The sequence below is a fragment of the Pristiophorus japonicus genome, chromosome 1 (genome assembly GCF_044704955.1).
Source record: "Pristiophorus japonicus isolate sPriJap1 chromosome 1, sPriJap1.hap1, whole genome shotgun sequence".
Taxonomy (NCBI): domain Eukaryota; kingdom Metazoa; phylum Chordata; class Chondrichthyes; family Pristiophoridae; genus Pristiophorus; species Pristiophorus japonicus.
This window is the reverse complement of record NC_091977.1, coordinates 54,102,860-54,126,406: the sequence shown is the minus strand read 5'-3', so window position 1 is coordinate 54,126,406 and position 23,547 is coordinate 54,102,860. Positions and strand designations below refer to the sequence as shown.

Below are 23,547 nucleotides of genomic sequence, written 5' to 3'. Positions count from 1 at the left end.
GGTGAATCTTTATTTGCAGAGCCTACAGCAATAGCGCTTCCCTTTAAGGGAGGGAAGGGCCCAAGGGCCCTTCGAACGCGGCAGTGCCACACGGCCCAGTGTGCAGCACTGCTGAAGCGTGCACCCTGTTAGTGCTCCAAGAAGGAAGTGGAACGCTTGATTTAGTGGAGGCCTGCAGTGGCCTTTTTAAGGATCGCTGGTTAGGCCGCATGTAGACCGTGTTTTCCTGAACACAACTGGCCCGGCACCAGCTACGTTCAGGACAACCCAAATTTGCATAGGGGCTTCAAACAAGCAGGAGGTCTCAAACAGGTAGGAGGCCCCCTAATTGTTGAGGTCATGTTGACAGACTGATAAATTGTCGACTAGATTTACTTCTGTATCACATTACCACGTGGGAGAAGATCTCTTTGCAATCTGTGCAGCAGAAACAAAAATACATTTCTAAAAAATGGGTTTACGATTTTGTTACACAGAGCTCACAGAAAGTTTCTTCCTCGTGCTGAGCAGTTATAGTAAGCTAAGGCCTAGAAACTGCTTGTGGCACCGTAGGCAGGAGTTAACGGCCATCCAAATTAATGACGCTGGAAGTAAATTGGTGCTGGTTGCTAATTAACATTAGCCCAGAGCTAAACTCACTGTGCAAGGCCGGTTTTCCTGGTGGTAGGCCCAACAGGAGACCCAATGTAGCGTGGCCTTAGCATCATTGCAGCAAGAACAGCCTTCTCTTAAAGCGAGGCTGTCATTTTAGAAAGTCCTTAAAGGCCTTCTAAAGTGAAAAAAAGAAAAATCATTGAAAAATAGGCAGCTTTTAGCCCTGGGAATTCAACTTCTTTCTGAAAAAAGAATTGATGTTAAAAAAATTCCCAAATGGCAGCTATCAGCCTTTAAAGCTGAATTGCCTTCCGCACCAAATAAAATGGGAAAAGTGGTTCAGCACTGACACAAATGGCTCAGCAAGCCAGGGAAGGGCACCCAGGGTCTCACACACAGCATTCCAGCTTTGTGCAGGGGGTCAATGCTGCAAGAGAGGCCCTCCAGAAAGAAGGATGTGGGACCAGATCACCAAGGTGGTCACTGCCAGCAGTGTCGCCCCCACAACCTGGCACCAGTGTCTAAAGAATCTTCATGACAGCAAACCAGTGATCAGGGTCAGTGAGATGGCCGAGATGAGGAGAAACTTCTTCACCCAGAGAATGATGAACCTGTGGAATTCTCTACCACAGAAAGTTGTTGAGGCCAATTCACAAAATATATTCAAAAGGGAGTTAGATGAAGTCCTTACTACTAGGGGGATCAAGGGGTATGGCGAGAAAGCAGGAATGGGGTACTGAAGTTGCATGTTCAACCATGAACTCATTGAATGGCAGTACAGGCTCGAAGGGCCGAATGGCCTACTCCTGCACCTATTTTCTATGTTTCTATGTTTCTACCCGAAAGATGTGTGTGTCCCTTTAAGGAGTGCTGGCAGCATCTCTGTCAGTCTGATCTATGCTTGCTTCTCAGAGCGAGCTTAGGACCCGGCACTAAACTCAGCGCAAAGCTCCAAGTTTGCAGAGCATGATGTTAAGTGGGCGTTGCACGACGACTGACGCCACGCTCTTCAGATTTACATCTCCAGGGCCAGCGCTGCTACTGGCAGTGTGATGGCCTTCACCAAAATGCCGGCTGCAGAATTCCATGCCAGAGGCGGGCATTAGAGCGGCAGTCGCCATTCTTTTCCAGGATTGTGGCGCAATCAGATGGTGGTAAGTAGCCCAATTTGTGCTTCAAAGAGTCTCCCTAAGGCCTAACTGGTTAACATGTGCACTAGTTGTCAGTCAGTGTTTTGGGAGCCAATCAGTTTGTCAGCATTTGGTGACAAAAACCAGTGCAGATTCGGTCCTCCTCCACTTATTTCTATCCCAACCTGAATTCAGCATCGGAATGGGACCTTTCTGCTCTTCATGCAAGGATTGCATACACTTACAGTATGTAGAGGCCACTATCCTGCCGTTAGCACAAGAAACAGTGCTGAGATTAGGGAAGAACCCAGTCTGGTGCATTAGCAGCTGGAGTTTGGTGGGAGAAGGCAGGGGATAATAGATGGCAATGGAGGGATGGCAATAGAGGAGAGAGGGAAATGGAATGTCAGAAGCACAGCGAGAACGAGGCAGAAGCTGAATGCAGTGTTTTCAGGGAGAAGAGAGAAGTGGCAGGGAGTGTGCTTAGGGGTCAGGATAGAAGGCAAGTGATATAATTAATTAAATGGGAGTGGGCAAGTAGAGTGCCAGTTTGAACTAGGGGCTGGTAGAATGCCAGCTTGAATTAGGAGATGGAACAGTGCTAACTTGAACTCGGAGATGGAACAGTGCCAGCTTGAAGTCAGAGATGGAGGAGTGCCAGCTTGAACTGGAGGTGAGAAAGAAGAGTAGGCATTAGTAGTTTGAATTAATGGAGGTGTGCTCGAATGAACTGGGAAGGTTGGAGGAGTTGAATGGGTGAAATTGCTGTATGAACTGGGTCCTGAGGGGATGGAGTGCATTTGTGCTAGGGTGGTAGTGTGTTAGATGTGGGAGAATGACTGTTGAATTTTGGGTAAGTTTTAACTTTTGGGTAAGTGACGGTGTGATTAGTCTGCTGAAAATTCAAATATCACTTTAATTTTCCTTTTGTTAGATTAAACATTTATTAATTCTGATCTGTAAAAGTACTTAACATTAACTAGAACATATCGCTTTTAATATAAAAATCCCAACTTTTCTAGCGGTATATAACCTTAGGTACTCCTAGAAATGCACTACCAATTCATCATCATTTTCAGGTCAGTCTGTTTGAAGTGTTTGTGGCTCTCTGAAAGATTGCTTTAAGCACAATTTACCGCAAGAAGTGACTGACATAATGGTCTTGTGAAAAATTCTTGCTCTTCGCTGCATCCCTGAGAAAAACTGTGCCATAGTGGGTGGAACATTGACATGGTTTTGGGCTGATCTGCAACCAAATGCTGAATTGTGTAAATCAAAGGTAACTTCAGAAAAGATTGCAAAAGTTTGCAAATTGCCTCACTAGAATGGGAAGATCTATTGCTACGGAAGAACAGACTGTCTTTAAAAGCAGAACTAATTCCAGTTTGTCTAACTTGGAAAAAAAAATAAGGTTTGATCTCAAAGCTCTGATTCCAGTTGCAGTAAATGAATTGAACACAGTTCCTATAGCTTGGCTTCAGCTTAGGCTCCTCCATCTTTTAACATAGTTGTTTCAATGGGGTCTGAAACAATCCATTGTGCTGGCAACTTGTGGTTTCTTGAGATTTTACATTTTATTATAATAAAAGTCAAAAAACACAGAAGTGTTCTTCACTCAGGATATTTTCCGAAAGAGTAGACGTCACTAGGAGGGAGCACTGATAAACTACAGATGCAAAGAAAACCCATATATGTTCAAAAACACAAATTGTATGCAGCACGTTTTGTGCCATTCAATAAATTGAGCACTTTGATGAATCCGTGAGCAAATTTCTGCCATGTATATTCCACAGTTTAAACTTGGCTACAAAGACGGCAGTGACAGCATGTGTGCAATATTGATTCAGCAGTCCTTGTACCAAGATACATTGATAGTACGCTGCAACCATAGTAACTACTTGTTTGGTATGTGACAACTTACTGTGCATAAGATAAGACAAGAGTGCCGATGCTTTGGGCACCGCTGCCAGTGAGGGCATCTCTGATGATAGCATGCTGAATTTCACGAGGTAACATCATAGTTACACAACCTGGGAAAGATGAAAGTCTGTTAACCTTTCACACAATCATACAAATATTGTCCCATATTCTATCCCCGTCTCCAGGCTGACAGGCGGTGCTCTAGATGTGTGGACTTTGGACTCCATAAAGTCTAAACAGAACTTTCTGTTTGAAATCAGATACATCAAGCGGAAAAGCTACCAATGGGTGAAGTGTTTTGATCACAATTTAATATGAGCTGCGTAAAGCAATAGCTCCATTTGCACAAGCTACCATCCCGATAATTGCACCACAATCACGCCTGCCAAAGCCCCCAGCGCTCCTTCCCGCCAGAGTATGTCCGGTCAGGGGGCAGCCACCTAATCTACACAGGGACAGCAGGTGCCAGGGCTACTAGGAGCACATCTCATGCGACCTTCCCATTCCGAGGCTGGGTTGCTGGGTTCCTTCACCCCCACCCACAGAAAAACCTCTGCAGGCTGAGATCTCAGGCTGGACCTCCCTGCTTACCCCCTCACTGAGGCCCACTTCCACCCTTCAGGAGCCCACTACCCCTTTTCTCACTCAGTGTTTCGGCCTCTAAACCTTTGATGCCGCGCTCGGAAGGGGGACTCGAAGCGAAAATCCGTTGCACGCCTGCGAACCGGCCTATCTGGGTCTCGGTAGAGTTTGCGCCTGTCCCAGAGTTATGGCGGGTGTCTGCCGTAATGCCCTAGCAATTTCAGCCTCAGTGTGTTCGTAAAAAAAAACACACTAAAAACTCCCATTTCAGTCATCAAAAAATAGAACCGTCTGACTTTAAACCAACCTGCCAGGCGGAAATGGGTGGGGCAGCGGTTAAAATCACAAAAAACGATTTACCGCTGTGTCCTTGCCGGAAACCAGCCTACTGCTATTTTTACTGTGGAGTTGACTCAAGTCGCAAACATGCCCGCTGGAAAGAAGCAGTGCCCCGTGAATAAATTCAAATAGGGGACCAATGGCCTCATTTGTATTCTGGTGCGATTTTTACTGGGCAGATTCGAAGTCCCATCCAGTGGCAAACCCGTTGAGTAAAACTCAGTGGCATTGGCTTCACCAGAAGATGACATAACTGAAAGCTGAATTTAAAGGACCACTCACTTGCTTAGGTCATTAGGATTATGCGCCATTGTGACTACGGCAACCCAAAGCCAGTTCAGAGCTTCAGGTTTGCTTCTTACTGATTTTTAGCTCCCTTACCTAACCTCATTAATCACTCACTGCTTATCACGGGTGCTGTTTTAGCTTCACTCCTTTGGCTGGATGAACAGTTGGAGGAAGAAAAGCAGTACCACCAGCAGCCTGAAGAACCAGGACATCATCATTGTTGTATATGCTGATGATGGATGTACTCTATGTGTAGTCGCTGTGAGATTGTATAAGATGGAGGCTTGTTTACCTGAGCTACTATCAATAAGGTTCACACCATGTACATACATGCTGGCAGCACTAGAGGGTGCAACTGGTGGAGACTGGGGGTTTCCTGCCCTGGTGGCAGGGCCCTGTATAAAAGGCTGCACAGCATGCTTGCAGAGCACTCTGGAGTTTGGAATAAAGGACCGAGATCACTACAGTTCAAGTACAACATATTGCCTTGTGGAGTCATTCATAAATACACTATAGACATAACAATCATCATAGGCAGTCCCTCGGAATCGAGGAAGTCTTGCTTCCACTCTTAACATGAGTTGTTAGGTGGCTGAACAGTTCAATACAAGAACCACAGTCTCTGTCACAGGTGGGGCAGATAGTCATTAAGGGAAGGGGTGGGTGGGACTGGTTTGCTGCACGCTCTTTCCGCTGCCTGCGCTTGATTTCTACACGCTCTCGGCGACATGACTCAAAGTGCTCAGCGCCCTCCCAGATGCGCTTTCTCCACTTAGGACGGTCTTTGGCCAGGGTCTCCCAGGTGTCATTGGGGATGTTGCACTTTATCAGGGAGGCTTTGAGGGTGTCCTTGTAACATTTCCGCTGCCCACCTTTGGCTCATTTGCCATTAAGAAGTTCCGAGTAGAGCGCTTGCTTTGGGAGTCTTGTGTCTGGCATGCGAACTATGTGGCCTGCCCAGCGGAGCTGATCAAGTGTGGTCAGTGCTTCGATACAGGGGATGTTGGCCTGATCGAGAATGCTAATGTTGGTGCGTCTGTCCTCCCAGGGGATTTGTAGGATCTTGTAGAGACATCGTTGGTGGTATTTCTCCATGTGAAAAAGGAACGGCAGTAATCATGGGGGATTTTAACCTACATATCGATTGGTCAAATCAAATCGCATGGGATAGCCTTGAGGAGGAATTCATAGAATGCATACGGGATTGTTTCTTAGAACAGTATGTTACAGAACCTACAAGGGAGCAAGCTATCTTAGATCTGGTCCTGTGTAATGAGACAGGAATAATAAACGATCTCCCAGTAAAAGATCCTCTCGGAATGAGTGATCACAGTATGGTTGAATTTGTAATACAGATTGAGGGTGAGGAAGTAGTGTCTCAAACGAGTGTACTATGCTTAAACAAAGGGGACTACAGTGGGATGAGGGCAGAGTTGGCTAAAGTAGACTGGGAACACAGACTAAACGGTGGCACAATTGAGGAACAGTAGAGGACTTTTAAGGAGCTCTTTCATAGTGCTCAACAAAAATATATTCCAGTGAAAAAGAAGGGCGGTAAGAGAAGGGATAACCAGCCGTGGATAACCAAGGAAATAAAGGAGAGTATCAAATTAAAAACCAATGCGCATAAGGTGGCCAAGGTTAGTGGGAAACTAGAAGATTGGGAACATTTTAAACGACAGCAAAGAATGACTAAGAAAGCAATAAAGAAGGCGAAGATAGATTACGAATGTAAACTTGCGCAAAACATAGAAACAGATAGTAAAAGCTTTTACCGATATATAAAACAGAAAAGAGTGACTAAAGTAAATGTTGGTCCCTTAGAAGATGAGAAAGGGGATTTAATAATGGGAAATGTGGAAATGGCTGAGACCTTAAACAATTATTTTGCTTCGGTCTTCACAATGGAAGACACAAAAACCATGCCAAAAATTGCTGGTCACGGGAATGTGGGAAGGGAGGACCTTGAGACAATCCCTATCACTAGGGGGTTGGTGCTGGACAGGCAAATGGGACTCAAGGTAGACAAGTCCCCTGGTCCTGATGAAATGCATCCCAGGGTATTAAAAAAGATGGCGGAAGTTATAGCAGATGCATTCATTATAATCTACCAAAATTCTCTGGACTCTGGGGAGGTGCCATCAGATTGGAAAGCAGCTAATGTAACGCCTCTGTTTTAAAAAGGGGGCAGACAAAAGGCAGGTAACTATAGGCTGGTTAGTTTAACATCTGTAGTGGGGAAAATGCTTGAAGCTATCATTAAGACAGAAATAGCGGGACATCTAGATAGGAATAGTGCAATCAAGCAGACGCAACATGGATTCACGAAGGGGAAATCATGTGTAACTAATTTACTGGAATTCTTTGAGGATATAACGAGCATGGTGGATAGAGGTGTACCGATGGGTGTGGTGTATTTAGATTTCCAAAAGGCATTCAATAAGGTGCCACACAAAAGGTTACTGCAGAAGATAAAGGTACGCGGAGTCAGAGGAAATGTATTAGCATGGATAGAGAATTGGCTGGCTAACAGAAAGCAGAGAGTCGGGATAAATGAGTCCTTTTTGGGTTGGAAATCGGTGGTTAGTGGTGTGCCACAGGGATCGGTGCTGGGACCACAATTGTTTACAATATACATAGATGACCTGGAAGAGGGGACAAAATTTGCAGATGACACAAAGATTAGTGGGAAAGCGTGTTGTGTAGAGGACACAGAGAGGCTGCAAAGAGATTTAGATAGGTTAAGCTAAGGTTTGGCAGATGGAATACAATGTCGGAAAATGTGAGGTCATCCACCTTGGGAAAAAAAACAGTAAAAGGGAATATTATTTGAATGGGGAGAAATTACAACATGCTGCAGTGCAGAGGTACCTGGGGGTCCTTGTGCATGAATCCCAGAAAGTTAGTTTGCAGGTGCAGCAGGTAATCAGGAAGGCGAATGGAATGTTGGCCTTCATTGCGAGAGGGATGGAGTACAAAAGCAGGGAGGTCCTGCTGCAACTGTATTGGTGAGGCCGCACCTGGACGACTGCATGCAGTTTTGGTCACCTTACTTAAGGAAGGATATACTAGCTTTGGAAGGGGTACAGAGACGATTCACTAGGCTGATTCCGGAAACGAGGGTGTTATCTTATGATGATAGATTGAGTAGACTGGGTCTTTACTCGTTGGAGTTCAGAAGGATGAGGGGTGATCTTATAGAAACATTTAAAATAATGAAAGGGATAGACAAGATAGAGGCAGAGAGGTTGTTTCCATTGGTTGGTGAGACTAGAACTAGGGGGCACAGCCTCAAAATATGAGGGAGCCAATTTAAAACCGAGTTGAGAAGGAATTTCTTCTCCCAGAGGGTTGTGAATCTGTGGAATTCTCTGCCCAAGGAAGCAGTTGAGGCTAGCTCATTGAATATATTCAAATCACAGATAGATAGATTTTTAACCAATAAGGGAATTAAGGGTTCTGGGGAGCGGGCGGGTAAGTGGAGCTGAGTCCACGGCCAGATCAGCCGTGATCTTGTTGGGTGGCAGAGCAGGCTCGAGGGGCTAGATGGCCTACTCCTGTTCCTAGTTCTTATGTTCTTATGTTCTTATGTTCTTATTAATGTTGGGGAAGTCCAGAACCAGGCGTCACAGTCTAAGGATAAGGGTAAGCCATTTAGAACCGAGATGAGGAGAAACTTCTTCACCCAGAGAGTGGTGAACCTGTGGAATTCTCTACCACAGAAAGTTGTTGAGGTCAATTCACTAAATATATTCAAAAAGGAGTTAGTTGTAGTCCTTATTGCTAGGGGGATCAAGGGGTATGGCGAGAAAGCAAGAATGGGGTACTGAAGTTGCATGTTCAGCCATGAACTCATTGAATGGCGGTGCAGGCTCGAAGGGCCGAATGGCCTACTCCTGCACCTATTTTCTATGTTTCTATGTTTCTATGACCTCAGGTGTCTATTGTACATGGTCCATGTTTCTGAGCTATACAGGAGGGCGGCTATTACTACAGCCCTGTAGACCATGAGCTTGGTGGCAGTTTTGAGGGGCTGGTCCTCAGTCGGCCGAAGGCTGCACCGGCGCACTGGAGGCGGTGGTGGATCTCGTCGTCAATGCCTGCTCTTGTTGATAGAAGCCTCCTGAGATATGGGAAGTGGTCCACGTTGTCCACTGGATCTTGATGACTGGGGGGCAGTGCTGTGCAGCAAGGACAGGCTGGTGGAGAACCTTTGTCTTGCTGATGTTTAGCATAAGGCCCATGCTTTCGTACGCCTCAGTAAATGCATTGACTATGTCCTGGACTTCAGCCTCTGTATGTGCGCAGACGCAGGCGTCGTCCGCGTACTGTAGCCAGGACAAGCAGGAGCTGGGTTGTAGAAGACAGCACGTGAGGCTATTACCAGCCTATAGGGGCTACAGGCCAAAAGTTACTTCCTTGGATATTTCTGAGGCACAGTGCAGGAAAAGATAATGCTTCATCAGGCAGGCTGTTGCTGACCTATGCAGCCTCTTGTAGCAGAACTTCGAAACATAGAAATTTACAGCGCAAAAGGAGGCCATTTCGGTCCACTGTGTCCACGCCGGCCGACAAAGCGCCACACGGCCTTTGGTCAGCATCCCTAAAGGTTACATATAAACCTATGAACAATGATGGAAAAGCAAAGAGCACCCAGCCCAATCAGTCCGCCTCACACAACTGTGACACCCCTTATACTAAAACATTCTACACTCCACCCCAACCGGAGCCATGTGATCTGCTGGAGAGGCAAAAACCAGATAAAAACCCAGGCCAATTTAGGGAGAAAAAAATCTGGGAAAATTCCTCTCTGACCCATCCAGGCGATTGAAACTAATTCAGGAAATCACCCTATTCTATTCACTGCAGTACTTACCATTATATCTGCGCCGACCAACAAAAGGTCATCCAGTCTAATCTGAATTACCAGCTCTGGGTCTGTAACCCTGCAGGTTACGGCACTTTAAATGCCCATCCAACCATCTCTTAAAAGTGGTGAGGGTTTCTGCATCCGCCACTCTTCCAGGCAGCGAGTTCCAGATCCCCATAACCCTCCATATAAAGAAGCCCTCCCTCCAATCCCTTCTAAACCTTCCACCAACCACCTTAAAACTATGCCCCCTCATAATAGATCCCTCCACCAATGGAATAGGCCCTTATGATCCACTATGTCCAGGCCCCTCAATATTTTGTACACCTCAATGAGGTCTCCTCTCAACCTCCTCTGTTCCAATGAGAACAAACCCACCCTATCCAATCTGTCCTCATAACTAAGATTCTCCATTCCAGGCAGCATCCTTGTAAATCTCCTCTGCACCCTCTTTAGTGCAATCACATCCTTCCTATAATACGGTAACCAGAACTGCAGTACTTTAGCTGTGGCCTAACCAAAGTATTATACAAGTTAAGCATAACCTCCCTGCTCTTATCTTCTATGCCTCGGCCAACAAAGGCAAGCATTCCATATTTAAAAAAAATTTTTTTTTTTTAATCCAATTTCGTTCCAGATCAACTCTAACGCCAAAGATCACTTTGCGCCAATATGTTTGATCTTAGGCCAAAAGGCCGAGAGGCGAAGTTGCACCGTTCCTGGAAATATTGCAATACCAGGTCGGTGCATGGAGTGGACGGGACATGCCCCAGATCCAGCTCCCTGTCCAAAAATCAATTCAATATCATGTCCCCATAGGGGATATTAAACTGATAAGAACAGATACTACACTTGATCTTAGCCAAAAGGAAGCATTCCATATGCCTTCTTAACCACCTTATCCACCTGGCCTGCTACTTTCAGGGATCTGTGGACAAGCACTCCAAGGTCCCTTTGTTCATCTACACTGTTAAGTGGCCTACCGCTTAGTGTGTATACCCTTTCCTTAATAGCCCTCCCAAAGTGCATCACCTCACACTTCTCTGAATTAAATTCCATTTGCCACTGCTCTGACCAGTAGATTGATATCCTCCTGCAGCCCATGACTTTCCTTTTCATTATCAACCACACAGCCAATTTTAATGTCGTCTGCAAACTTCTTAATCATACTCCCTATGTTCAAATCTAAATCGTTGACATATATCACAAAAAGCAAAGGACCCAGTACTGAGCCCTGCGGAACCTCATTGGAAATATCCTTCCAGTCACAAAAACATCCATCAATCATTACCCTTTGCTTCCTATCTCCAAGCCAATTTTGGATCCAACTTGACACTTTGCCCTGTATCCCATGGGCTTTAACCTTCATGACCAGTCTACCATGTGGGACCTTATCAAAAGCCAAGGAAGTGGCATACAAATTGGCCAGAAATAGCAGTGAACCCGGGGAGTGGGAGAAATTTAAAACTCAGCAGAGGAGGACAAAGGGTTTGATCAGGGTAGGGAAAATAGAGTACGAGAGGAAGCTTGCAGGGAACATTAAAATGGACTGCAAAAGCTTCTATAGATATGTAAAGAGAAAAAGGTTAGTAAAGACAAACGTAGGTCCCCTGCAGTCAGAATCAGGGGAAGTCATAACTGGGAACAAAGAAATGGCAGACCAATTGAACAAGTACTTTGGTTCGGTATTCACTAAGGAGGACACAAACAACCTTCCGGATATAAAAGGGGTCAGAGGGTCTAGTAAGAAGGAGGAACTGAGGGAAATCCTTATTAATCAGGAAATTGTGTTGGGGAAATTGATGGGATTGAAGGCCGATAAATCCCCAGGGCCTGATGGTCTGCATCCCAGAGTACTTAAGGAAGTGGCCTTGGAAATAGCGGATGCATTGACAGTCATTTTCCAACATTCCATAGACTCTGGATCAGTTCCTATGGAGTGGAGGGTAGCCAATGTAACCCCACTTTTTAAAAAAGGAGGGAGAGAGAAAACAGGGAATTATAGACCGGTCAGCCTGACATCGGTAGTAGGTAAAATGATGGAATCAATTATTAAGGATGTCATAGCAGCGTATTTGGAAAGAGGTGACATGATAGGTCCAAGTCAGCATGGATTTGTGAAAGGAAAATCATGCTTGACAAATCTTCTGGAATTTTTTGAGGCTGTTTCCAGTAGAGTGGACAAGGGGGAACCAGTTGATGTGGTGTATTTGGACTTTCAGAAGGCTTTCGACAAGGTCCCACACCAGAGATTAATATGCAAAGTTAAAGCACATGGGATTGGGGGTAGTGTGCTGGCATGGATTGAGAACTGGTTGGCAGACAGAAAGCAAAGAGTAGGAGTAAATGGGTACTTTTCAGAATGGTAGGCAGTGACTAGTGGGGTACCGCAAGGTTCTGTGCTGGGGCCCCAGCTGTTTACATTGTACATTAATGATTTAGACGAGGGGATTAAATATAGTATCTCCAAATTTGCGGATGACACTAAGTTGGGTGGCAGTGTGAGCTGCGAGGAGGATGCTATGAGGCTGCAGAGTGACTTGGATAGGTTAGGTGAGTGGGCAAATGCATGGCAGATGAAGTATAATGTGGATAAATGTGAGGTTATCCACTTTGGTGGTAAAAACAGAGAGACAGACTATTATCTGAATGGTGACAGATTAGGAAAAGGAGAGGTGCAACGAGACCTGGGTGTCATGGTACATCAGTCATTGAAGGTTGGCATGCAGGTACAGCAGGCGGTTAAGAAAGCAAATGGCATGTTGGCCTTCATAGCGAGGGGATTTGAGTACAGGGGCAGGGAGGTGTTGCTACAGTTGTACAGGGCCTTGGTGAGGCCACACCTGGAGTATTGTGTATAGTTTTGGTCTCCTAACCTGAGGAAGGACATTCTTGCTATTGAGGGAGTGCAGCGAAGGTTCACCAGACTGATTCCCGGGATGGCGGGACTGACATATCAAGAAAAACTGGATCAACTGGGCTTGTATTCACTGGAGTTCAGAAGAATGAGAGGGGATTTCATAGAAACGTTTAAAATTCTGACGGGTTTAGACAGGTTAGATGAACATAAGAACATAAGAACATAAGAATTAGGAACAGGAGTAGGCCATCTAGCACCTCGAGCCTGCTCCGCCATTCAACAAGATCATGGCTGATTTAGCTGTGAACTCAGCTCCACTTACCCGCCCGCTCCCCATAACCCTTAATTCTCTTATTGGTTAAAAATCTATCTAACTGTGATTTGAATACATTCAATGAGCTAGCCTCAACTGCTTCCCTGGGCAGAGAATTCCACAGATTCACAACCCTCTGGGAGAAGAAATTCCTTCTCAACTCGGTTTTAAATTGTTTCCCCCGTATTTTGAGGCTGTGCCCCCTAGTTCTAGTCTCCCGACCAGTGGAAACAACCTCTCTGCCTCTATCTTGTCTATCCCTTTCATTATTTTAAATGTTTCTATAAGATCACCCCTCATCCTTCTGAACTCCAACGAGTAAAGACCCAGTCTACTCAATCTATCATCATAAGGTAACCCCCTCATCTCCGGAATCAGCCTAGTGAATCGTCTTTGTACCCACTCCAAAGCTAGTATATCCTTCCTGAAATAAGGTGACCAAAACTGCACGCAGTACTCCAGGTGCGGCCTCACAAATACCCTGTACAGTTGCAGCAGGACCTCCCTGCTTTTGTACTCCATCCCTCTCACAATGAAGGCCAACATTCCATTCACCTTCCTGATTACCTGCTGCACCTGCAAACTAACTTTTTGGGATTCATGCACAAGGACCCAGAATCCCTCTGCACCACAGCATGTTGTAATTTCTCCCCATTCAAATAATATTCCCTTTTACTGTTTTTTTTCCCAAGGTGGATGACCTCACATTTTCCGACATTGTATTCCATCTGCCAAACCTTAGCCCATTCACTTAACCTATCTAAATCTCTTTGCAGCCTCTCTGTGTCCTCTACACAACCCGCTTTCCCACTAATCTTTGTGTCATCTGCAAATTTTGTTACACTACACTCTGTCCCCTCTTCCAGGTCATCTATGTATATTATAAACAGTTGTGGTCCCAGCACCGATCCCTGTGGCACACCACTAACCACCGATTTCCAACCTGAAAAGGACCCATTTATCCCGACTCTCTGCTTTCTGATAGCCAGCCAATTCTCTATCCATGCTAATACATTTCCTCTGACTCCGCGTACCTTTATCTTCTGCAGTAACCTTTTGTGTGGCAGCTTATCGAATGCCTTTTGGAAATCTAAATACACCACATCCCTCTATCCACCATGCTCGTTATATCCTCAAAGATGCAGGAAGAATGTTCCCAGTGTTGGGGAAGTCCAGAGCCAGGGGTCACAGTCTAAGGATAAGGGGCAAGCCATTTAGGACCGAGATGAGGAGAAACTTCTTCACCCAGAGAGTGGTGAACCTGTGGAATTCTCTACCACAGAAAGTTGTTGAGGCCAATTCACTAAATATATTCAAAAAGGAGTTAGATGAAGTCCTTACTACTAGGGGGATCAAGGGGTATGGCGAGAAAGCAGGAATGGGATACTGAAGTAGCATGTTCAGCCATGAACTCATTGAATGGCGGTGCAGGCTCGAAGGGCCGAATGGCCTACTCCTGCATCTATTTTGTATGTTTCTATGTTTCTAAGACTCCTGTTGCTCATGTGAAGAGCCCTGAGTTGCTCGTGGATGGCAATTTCTGGGAGCTTTTGTCTTGGAGGGCCGGGCTGCAGAATGCAACGCTTTGGCTGCTGCAGGGCAGTCTGGCCCAGCTGGCCTTCCCAATAATTGATATAACTGCTCATGGGAAGCAAGCTCATTTCTTCTGAGAGCTTGAGACCCTGAAGTCCGCCTGTGTCCTCCTCGCGCCTTTTGTGCTGTCTCTGCCACCAGTCCCTGCTGCTATACACTCGTGCTGGGTGTATCACCACGTGTAATGCCCTCTAACTCGCTAACTAACACCCTGTCTGCTGCCGCTTGGCAGTGACACAGCATGTCACAGCGCCTCCTCAGATGGATTCTTCTCCTCTGAGGTGTCTTCTTCTGCGGGTGGCAGCTGCTGAGAAAGAGCAGGAGGAAAGAGAAAAGGGACGAGTTAGCATGGCACTGAAAGACGGGACAATATCGGATGGCAGATATCACAGTGCAGCTTGATGTCGTCAAGTGGAGGTGGGAGGTGGAGGAAGAAATATGCAGACAATTTCGGGAAATTAGTGAAAAACATAGAATAATAATCATGGGGGGATTTCAACTATAAGAACATAAGAACATAAGAAATAGGAGCAGGAGTAGGCCGTACGGCCCCTCGAGCCTGCTCCGCCATTTAATACGATCATGGCTGATCCGATCATGGATTCATGTCCACTTCCCTGCCCGCTCCCCATAACCCCTTAATTATTATCGTTTAAGAAACTGTCTATTTCTGTCTTAAATTTATTCAGTGTCCCAACTTCCACAGTTCTCTGAGGTAGCGAATTCCACAGATTTACAACCCTCTGAGAGAACAAATTTCTCCTCATCTCAGTTTTAAATGGGTGGCCCCTTATTCTAAGATTGTGCCCTCTAGTTCTAGTCTCCCCCACCAGTGGAAACATCCTCTCTGCATCCACCTTGTCAAGCCCCTTCATAATCTTATATATTTCGATAAGGTCACCTCTCATTCTTCTGAATTCCAATGAGTAGAGGCCCAACCTACTCAATCTTTCCTCATAAGTCAACCCCCTCATCCCCGGAATCAAACTAGTGAACCTTCTCTGAACTGCCTCCAAAGCAAGTATATCCTTTCGTAAATATGGAAACCAAAACTGCACGCAGTATTCCAGGTGTGGCCTCACCAATACCCTGTATAACTGTAGCAAGACTTCCCTGCTTTTATACTCCATCCCCTTTGCAATAAAAGCTAAGATTCCATTGGCCTTCCTGATCACTTGCTGTACCTGCATACTATCCTTTTGTGTTCATGCACAAGTACCCGCAGGTCCTGCTATACTTCAGCACTTTGCAATTTTTCTCTATTTAAATAATAACTTGCTCTTTGATTTTTTTCTGTCAAAGTGCATGACCTCACACTTTCCAACATTATACTCCATCTGCCCAATGTTTGCCCACTCACTTAGCCTGTCTATGTCCTTTTGCAGATTTGTTGTGTCCTCCTCACACAGTGCTTTTCCTCCCATCATTGTATCGTCAGCAAACTTGGCTACGTTACACTCAGTCCCTTCTTCCAAGTCGTTAATATAGATTGTAAATAGTTGGGGTCCCAGCACTGAACCCTGCGGCACCACACTAGTTACTGATTGCCAACCCGAGAATGAACCATTTATCCTGACTCTCTGTTTTCTGTTAGTTAGCCAATCCTCTATCCATGCTAATATATTACCCCCAACCCGTGAACTTTTGTCTTGTGCAGCAACCTTTTGTGTGTCACCTTGTCAAATGCCTTCTGGAAATCCAAATACACCACATCCACTGGTTCTCCTTTATCCATCCTATTTGTTACATCTTAAAAGAATTCTAGCAAATTTGTCAAACATGATTTCCCCTTCATAAATCCATGCTGACTCTGCCTGATCGAATTATGTTTTTCCAAATGTCCTGCTACTGTTTCTTTAATAATGGACTCCAACATTTTCCCAACCACAGATGTTAGGCTAACTGGTCTATACTTTCCTGCTTTTTGTCTGCCTCCTTTTTTAAATAGGGGTGTTACATTTGCAGTTTTCCAATCTGCTGGAACCTCCCCAGAATCCAGGGAATTTTGGTAAATTACAACCAGTGCATCCACTATCCCTGCCGTTACTTCTCTTAAGACCCTCGGATGCAAGCCATCAGGTCCAGGGGATTTATCTGCCTTTAGTCCCATTATCTTACTGAGTACCACCTCCTAGGGATTGTGATTGTGTTAAGTTCCTCCCCCGCTATAGCCCTTTGACTATCCACTGTTGAGATATAGTTAGTGTCCTCTACCGTAAAGACTGATACAAAATATTTGTTCAGAGTTCCTGCCATCTTCATGTTCCTCATTATTAATTCCTCTAAGGGGCCAACATTTACTTTAGCCACTCTTTCCCTTTTTATATACCTATAGAAACTCCTGCTATCTGTTTTTATATTTCGTGCTAGTTTACTTTCATAGTCTATCTTCCCTTTCTTTATCATTTTTTTAGTCATCCTTTGCTGGCTTTTAAAAACTTCCCAATCTTCTGTCCTCCCACTAGTTTTGGCCACTTTGTATGCCCTTGGTTTTAATTGGATACCGTCCTTTATTTCTTTAGTTAATCACAGATGGCTCTCTTTTCTCTTACACCCTTTCCTCCTCACACTGGAATATATTTTTCTTGCGGGTTGTGAAATATCTCCTTAAATGTACACCACTGTTCATCAACCGTCCTACACTTTAATCTATTTTCCCAGTCCACTTTACCCAACTCTGCCCTCATACCTTCATAGTTTCCTTTATTTAAGCTTCGTACGCTGGTTTGAGATCCAACTTTCTCAACCTTCATCTGAATTTGAAATTCAACCATGCTATGATCACTCATTCCAAGGGGATCCTTTACTAGGAGATTGTTTATTCATCCTGTCTCAGGAAACTATACTCCAGTTAGCCTAACATCTGTGGTTGGGAAAATGTTGGAGTCCATTATTAAAGAAACAGTAGCAGGACATTTGGATACGCAAAATTCAGTCAGGCAGAGTCAGCATGGATTTATGAAGGGGAAGTCATGTTTGACAAATTTGCTGGAGTTCTTTCAGGATGTAACGAACAGGGTGGATAAAGGGGAACCAGCGGATGTGGTGTATTTGGACTTCCGGAAGGTGCTGCATAAAAGGTTACTGCACAAGATAAAAGTTCACGGCGTTGGGGGTAATATATTAGCATGGATAGAGGATTGGCTAACTAACAGAAAACAGAGAGTCGGGATAAATGGTTCATTCTCTGGTTGGCAACCAGTAACTAGTGGGATGCCACAGGGATCAGTGCTGGGACTGTTATGTATTTAACCCTTTGTAACCGGCATGACACCTGACCACCAGAGGGCCCACCTGTTGGAGTCCCAAGGGATCCCAGCATCCCTTGGGAGCACAGTATATAAGCAGGCCACCCATGAAGTACCTGCACTCTGGAATCTTATTAAAGGAGCTAAGGTCACACTTGCTCATTACAGACAGTACTCTGTCTCACCCTTTATTATGAGCGTAATAATTGGCGACGAGGTAACGAACAACCGGGGGAAATGCAAAAAACAGTCGGCATCCTGGAGAAGTTCTCAGAAGGGGATGATTGGGAGGCTTCGTGGAGAGACTCAACCAATACTTCGTGGCCAACGAGCTGGAAGGGGACGAGAACGCTACCAAACGAAGGGCGATCCTCCTAAATGTCTGTGGGGCAACAACCTATGGCCTCATGAAAAATCTCCTGGCCTCGGCAAAACCAACAGAGAAATCCTATGAAGCATTGTGTACGCTGGTCCGGGAGCACCTAAATCCTAAGGAAAGCGTTTTGATGGCGAGATATCGGTTCTACACGTTTCAACGATCGGAGGGCCATGAAGTGCCGAGCTACGTCGCCAAACTAAGGTGCCTCACAGCACATTGTGAGTTTGAGGGATTCCTAGAACAAATGCGCAGAGACTTTTTTGTAATTGGGCATTGGACATGAGACAATCTTTCGCAAACTGTTGACCGTAGAAACTCCGAATCTAAGTAAATCCATAACGATAGCCCAGGAATTTATGTCCACCAGCGACAACACCAAGCAGATTTCGCAAATCAAAGAAGTTTCGGCCAGTACTGTGCATAAAGTAGCGTCGGTTTTGAGCAGAAATGTACATGGCAGAACGTACATGCCGGCTGTTGTGGCCCGACCTCAATTGATCCAGAGTCCGTCATCAACTGTTAATGCGAGGCAGTTACCACCCTGTTGGCGCTGCGGAGGTGATCATCGGCCCTATCAATGCTGCTTTAAGCACTATGTGTGCAATGGTTGCAGAACAATGTGACACCTCCAGGCGAGCTGCAAACCACCACGTTGCAGAGGACGATCGATCTACAGTGGATCAGGCTGAATTGGAGACTCGTACTGAGGAGGAAGAAATGTATGAAGTACACACGTTCACTACGAAATGTCCACCAATAATGTTGAAAGTTGAACTGAATGACATTCCAGTATCTATGGAGCTAGACACGAGGACAAGTCAATCCATAATGAGTAAAAAGGCCTTCAACAGGCTGTGGGGAAATAAGGCACACAGGCCCAAGCTCAGCTCCATTCACACCAAACAAAGGATTTACTCCAAGGAACTAATCCCGGTAATTGGCAGTACTGAAGTCAGAGTCTCCTACGACGGAGCAGTACACGAACTCCCGCTGTGGATTGTACCAGGGGATAGCCCCACGTTTGGCAGAAGTTGGCTGGGAAAAATCCGCTGGAACTGGGTCAACATCTGAGCGTTTTCGTCCGTCGATGACGCCTCATGTAGCCAGGTTCTGAGCAAGTTTCCATCGTTGTTCGAGCCAGGCATTGGAAGCTCCTCAGGAGCGAAAGCGCAGATCCATTTGGTTCCCGGTACGTGACCCATCCACCACAAGGCTCAGGCGGTACCATACATGATGCGTAAAAAAGTGGAAATTGAGCTGGACAGGCTGCAACGTGAAGGCATCATTGCGCCAGTGGAATTCAACGACTGGGCCAGTCCGATTGTCCCAGTACTCAAGGAGGGCAGCATGGTTAGAATTTGTGGGGACTATAAAGTAACGATTAACCGTTTTTCGCTGCAGGACCAGTACCCGCTACCCAAGGCAGATGAACTATTTGTAACCATGGCTGGAGGGAAGACATTCACCAAGCTGGACCTGACCTCAGCCTACGTGACGCAGGAGCTGGAGGCGTCTTCGAAAGGCCTCACCTGCATCAACACGCACAAAGGTCTGTATATCTACAACCGGTGCCCGTTCGGGATTTGGTTGGCCGAGGCGATCTTCCAGTGGAACATGGAGAGCCTACTAAAGTCGGTTCCTTGTACAGTGGTCTTTCAGGACGACATTACAGGTCGGGACACCATGGAGCACTTGAAGAATCTGGAGGAGGTTCTTAGTCGGTTGATCGCGTGGGGCTCAGGTTGAAACGCTCAAAGTTATTTTCCTGGCACAGGACATTGAATTCTTGGGAAGGAGAATCGCAGCAGACGACATCAGACCCACCGACACCAAGATGGAGGCCATCAAGAATGTGCTGCGACCACAGAACGTGACAGAGCTGCGGTCGTTCCTGGGACTCCTTAACCATTTTGGTAATTTCCTACCTGGGTTAAGCACCCTGCTATAACCCCTCCATGCACTACTGAGCAAGGGAGACCACTGGGTATGGGGGAATTCACAAGAGGCTGCCTTTAAGAAAGCCAGAAATCTGTTGTGTTCTAACAAACTGCTTGTCTTGTCTAACCCTTGTAAACGATTAGTGCTAGCTTGCGATGTGTCGTCATATGGGGTCGGGTGTGTGTTACAACAGGCTAATGAATCGGGAATTTTGCAACCGGTCGCCTGTGCATCCAGGAGTTTGTCCAAGGCCGAAAGGGCCTACAGCATGGTTGAAAAAGAGGCTCTGGCGTGCGTTTACAGGATTAAAAAAATGCACCAGTACTTATTTGGCCTCAAGTTTAAGCTTGAAACTGACCACAAGCCGCTCATATTGCTGTTCTCTGAGAGCAAAGGGATTAATACCAATGCCTCTGCCCGCATCCAAAGATGAGTGCTCACACCGTTGGCATACAACTATGTAATCGCCACAGTCTGGGCACAGAGAACTGCGCAGATGCTCTCAGTCGGCTGCCATTGCCCACCACCGGGGTGGAAATGGCACAGCCAGCGGACTTGCTCGTGGTCATGGAGGCATTTGAGAAGGTGAAGTCCCCTGTCATGGCCCTCCAGATCAGGAACTGGACCAGCCAGGATCCTTTGCTGTCCTTGGTAAAAAAACTGTGTCCTCCATGGGAGCTGGTCCGGTGTCCCAATGGAGATGCAGGAGGTGATTAAACCGTTCCACAGACGCAAAGAAGAGTTGTCCCTGCAGGCGGACTGTCTATTGTGGGGCAATCGCGTGATCTTGCCCATGAAAGGCAGAGAGACATTCATATGTGAAATACACAGCACCCACCCAGGCATCATAATGATGAAAGCCATAGCCAGATCCCATGCGTGGTGGCCCGGCATCGACTCAGATTTAGAGTCATGCGTGCGCCAGTGCAACACTTGCTCTCAGCTGAGCAATGCACCCAGAGAGACGATCTGGGGCTTTACGCTCCCTTGTCGATGGTCTCGGTACAAATGCGGATGTGGGTGGGTTGGTCAGTTCTTCATTGGGCTGTTGGGCAGCCGGCATTTGTGGTCATGGCCCTCTAAACTGTGGTTGAGGATCCATGTAGACTATGCGGGCCCATTTCTAGGCAAAATGTTTTTAGTTATCGTGGACGCTTACTCAAAATGGATTGAATGTGCAATAATGTCTGTAAGCACGTCCACGGCCACCATTGAAAGCCTATGAGCCATGTTTGCCACGCACGGCTTGCCTGATGTCCTAGTCAGCGACAATGGGCCGTGCTTCACCAGTGCTGAATTCAAGGAATTCATGACCCGCAATGGGATCAAATCTGCCCCGTTCAAGCCCGCATCCAACGGCCAGGCAGAACGGGCAGTTCAGACCATCAAAAAAAGCTTGAAACGTGTGTCGGAAGGCTTCCTGCAGACCCGGTTGTCCCGAGTGCTGCTCAGCTACCGCACCAGACCCCACTCACTCACTGGAGTTCCCCCAGCCGAGCTGCTTATGAAAAGGGCGCTTAAAATAAGGCTCTCTTTTGTCCACCCTTCATGATCACAAGGAAGGCAAGCGGCATCAACAAAGTGTGTACCATGACCACGCAAATTTGTCACGCGATATTGAGATCAATGATCCTGTGTTTGAGCTCAATTATGGACATGGTCCCAAATAGCTTGCTGGCACTGTCACAGCCAAAGAGAGGAATAGGGTGTTTTAGGTCAAATTGGCCAATGGACAAACGCACAGAAAACATTTGGACCAAATCAAATTGCGGTTCACCAACAGCTATGAATAACCCGAAGGGGACACCACCAACTTTGACCCTCCAACACACACACAAGTGGCAACTGACATCATGGTTGACCACGAAGCCGAACTCATCATCCCCAGCAACTCGGCAAGGCCGGCTGCCCAACAGCCCAGTGAAGAACTGACCAACTCACCCACACCAACATTTGTACTGAGACAATCGACAAGGGAGCGTAAAGCCCCAGATCGTCTCACCTTGTAAATAAGTGTACTGTTGACTTCACGGGCGAGTGATGTTATGTATTTAACCCTTTGTAACCTGCATGACACCTGACCACCAGAGGGCCTACCTGTTGGAATCCCAAGGGATCGCAGCATCCCTTGGGAGCACAGTATATAAGCAGGCCATTCCAGAGCAGCACGCTGGAATCTTAAGGAGCTAAGGTCACACTTGCTCAGTACACACAGTACTCTGTCTCACCCTTTATTATGAGCGTAATAGGGACCCCAACTATTTACAATCTATATTAATGACTTGGAAGAAGGGACTGAGTATAACGTAGCCAAGTTTGCTGACGATACAAAGATGGGAGGAAAAGCAATGTGTGAGGAGGACACAAAAAATCCGCAAAAGGACATAGACAGGCTAAGTGAGTGGGCAAAAATTTGGCAGATTGAGTATAATGTTGGAAAGTGTGAGTTCATGCACTTTGACAGAAAAAAAATCAAAGTGCAAGTTATTATTTAAATGGAGAAAAATTGCAAAGTGCTGCAGTATAATGAGATCTGGGGGTACTTGTGCATGAAACACAAAAGGACAGTATGCAGGTACAGCAAGTGATCAGGAAGGCCAATGGAATCTTGGCCTTTATTGCAAAGGGGTTGGAGTATAAAAGCAGGGAGGTCTTGCTACAGTTATACAGAGTATTGGTGAGGCCACACCTGGAATACTGCGTGCAGTTTTGGATTCCATATTTACGAAAGGATATACTTGCTTTGGAGGCAGTTCAGAAAAGGTTCATTAGGTTGATTACAGGGATGAGGAGGTTGACTTATGAGGAAAGGTTGAGTAGGTTGGGCCTCTACTCATTGGAATTCAGAAGAATGAGAGGTGATCTTATCGAAACGTATAAGATTATGAGAGGGCTTGACAAGGTGGATGCAGAGAGGATGTTTCCACTGGTGGAGGAGACTAGAACTAGAGGGCATAATCTTAGAATAAGGGGTTGCCCATTTAAAACTGAGATGAGGAGAAATTTGTTCTCTCAGAGGGTTGTAAATCTGTGGAATTCGCTGCCTCAGAGAGCTGTGCAATCTGGGACATTGAATAAATTTAAGACAGAAATAGACAGTTTCTTAAATGATAAGGGGATAAGGGGTTATGGGAAGCGGGCAGGGAAATGGAGCTGAGTCCATGATCAGATCAGCCATGATCGTATTAAATGGCGGAGCAGGTTCAAGGGGGCGTATGGCCTACTCCTGTTCCTATTTCTTATGTTCTTATGTTCTTATGTTCTTATTACAAACCAGATCCGAGATGGCCTGCCCCCTGGTTGGTTCCATTACATACTGCTCAAGGAACCCGTCCCTTATGCACTCTATGAACTCTTCCTCAAGGCTACCCTGACCAATTTGATTTCTCTAACCAATATGGAGGTTAAAATCACCCATGATTATTGCTGTTGCTTTTTACAAGTCCCCGCTATTTCTTGGTTTATACTCCGACCAACAGAGTTGCTACTGTTA

At 46.0% G+C, this 23,547-nt stretch overlaps 1 protein-coding gene and 1 pseudogene across 6 annotated transcripts in view; one reads left to right on the top strand and one right to left on the bottom strand.

The window, feature by feature from the left end:
• pde8b (phosphodiesterase 8B) overlaps nucleotides 1-23,547 on the top strand; it is a 496,872-nt gene that overhangs the window by 307,647 nt on the left and 165,678 nt on the right. The gene's annotated exons all lie outside the window — the stretch shown is intronic.
• Nucleotides 10,427-10,604, bottom strand: LOC139278800 (U2 spliceosomal RNA; annotated as a pseudogene).